Below are 2,112 nucleotides of genomic sequence, written 5' to 3' on the forward strand. Positions count from 1 at the left end.
TAAATGTAATTTAATTTTTAAATGTAACTATTTTAGTTTCTTAATTTTTAAAATTTAATTTTAGGGACCTTGGTTTGCAATACTGTTAAATGTAAAATTACTTGCATAAATCCTTCCAGCATCACATGCTCCACCAGAGTTGCCTGTTTCAATACTCCTGCTCCCCCACCTGGCTAGTAAGCTTCCTGCTGAAAAATATTCTCTTTGGGCATTTGTTATTCTTCTGCTCTGCTTCTTTATATTCCGTATATAAGAGATATTATTCTGTGTTGTCCCTCACCTACATAAGCAAATTCTTGCTGAAAGGTAATGGCTTCAGCAGCTGGACTGTAATAGTTGTTTTTTCTTGATTTGGGGGTACATTTCAACAGAGTGCATGTGGGCCTGAGAGATGAACAGCAGGTAAGGTTCTTGCCTTGCATATGAATGATTCAAGATTTAATCCGCAGCACCCCATATGGTCCCCTGACCACTCCAGGAGTGATCCCTGAGCACCATGGGGTGTGATTTCCCCCGCCCCCCAAAACCCAACCAAAATAACAGAAAAAAAAAGTACATGTAAAGAACCACGTGGTGGCTGAGTTTACATTAGGGTTTCACAAGCAATTCTGTCAAGAGCAGGCTTGAATGTTAAGCTTCACTGTGATATGATTGTTTGTGACTAAAGTCCTACAAGGCTACAAAGTAGTCTGGCGCTTGAGTGAGCCTGACCTAAGTCACAGACGAATTTTTCTCTCTGTCTCTTTGAGCGTATAGGCAATTTGAAATCGACCTTAATATGATCAAAAAAAGCTATAATTTCTATAAAATTGTGTAATTTCTATTAAAAAATTACAAGCTGGAAAGTGCACCTGTTTGGAGGAGGATTATCATTGTTACCAAGGTGGTAAAAGATATGGAATAATTAGAGTGTGCATTTCACGTTTATTTAGTAACAATTTCTTTCCCTTTACTAACTAGAATTTATAACGCGAGCCACAATATAATTTCTGGTTTTGGTTTCGGTTTTTGGGCCAAGCCCAGCAGTGCTTAGGGTTCACTCCTGACTCTGTGCTCAGGGATCACTCTGGAGTTGCTTTGAAGTGACCATACACAGTGCTAGGGATGGAACCAGCGTCAGGGTCAGTGTGTAGGCAAGTGCCTTAACCTGTGTGCTATTACTCTGGTCCCATAATTTCGTAATTAGTGTAACGGGATAATAAAAGTATTTTCTTCCTTTTTTAAATAAAAGTCTTTTCAGATCCCCAGGTATTTTTATTGCAATAGGGGAATGTCACTGTGTTTTTCTGAACTAAAAATTTTCTTTTTAAAACTTAAAGACATAATTGATTTGGCAGATATAGAGTCATGTCATAAATCTGAGGTAGTTACAGAGGTAGGTGAAATTTTCAGCTTCAAATAAAAAACAGCTGACATTTTCCAGAAATGGTAATGTAAACCATTACATTGGATATATACTTATTGGTCCCTTTATTGTATTTTAATATTTAAAGTGTAATTTTTTTCAAAGAACTTTGAAGTTTTATTGTGAGACAGAACATTACAAAATTGTTCATGATTGCATTTCTGTTATACAGTGTTCCAACACCCATCCCTATACCAGTGTAATTTCCCAACACCAGTGTCCTCAGTTTCTCTCCCACCCCACCCCTGCCTGCCTCTGTGGCAGCCACCTCTTTTTGTCTCTCTCATTTTAGGTATCATGGTTTATGATATAAATGAATTGCTTCCTTTAAATTGAAAATTAACCATCCTAAAAACTGCTAAGGGTTCAATTTATTGTCATTGAGTTCACTTATAATGTCTTATAAACGACACTATTACCTGTTTCCAAAATTTTCGTTCTTCCACCAGAAACTCAATGCCACGTAGTGATGCTCCATTGCCCATCTTTCTCTGGGTCACCAGTAATCTGTTTACTTTCTGTGAATGCTCCTGTTCTAGATAGTTTCTGCACATGGAATTATCATATCTTTCCCTTATTGTCTGGCTTACCTCACGTAGCAGTGCTTTTGAGGCAGATATGTAGTGTAGCATGTCTCAGCTCTCCATCTCTGTTCAGGAGGGAACAGCATTTCATTCTTTGCATTGTCCACATTTTTGTTTATGTAC

The sequence above is a fragment of the Sorex fumeus genome, unplaced genomic scaffold (genome assembly GCF_029834395.1).
Source record: "Sorex fumeus unplaced genomic scaffold, SorFum_2.1 ptg000017l, whole genome shotgun sequence".
Taxonomy (NCBI): domain Eukaryota; kingdom Metazoa; phylum Chordata; class Mammalia; order Eulipotyphla; family Soricidae; genus Sorex; species Sorex fumeus.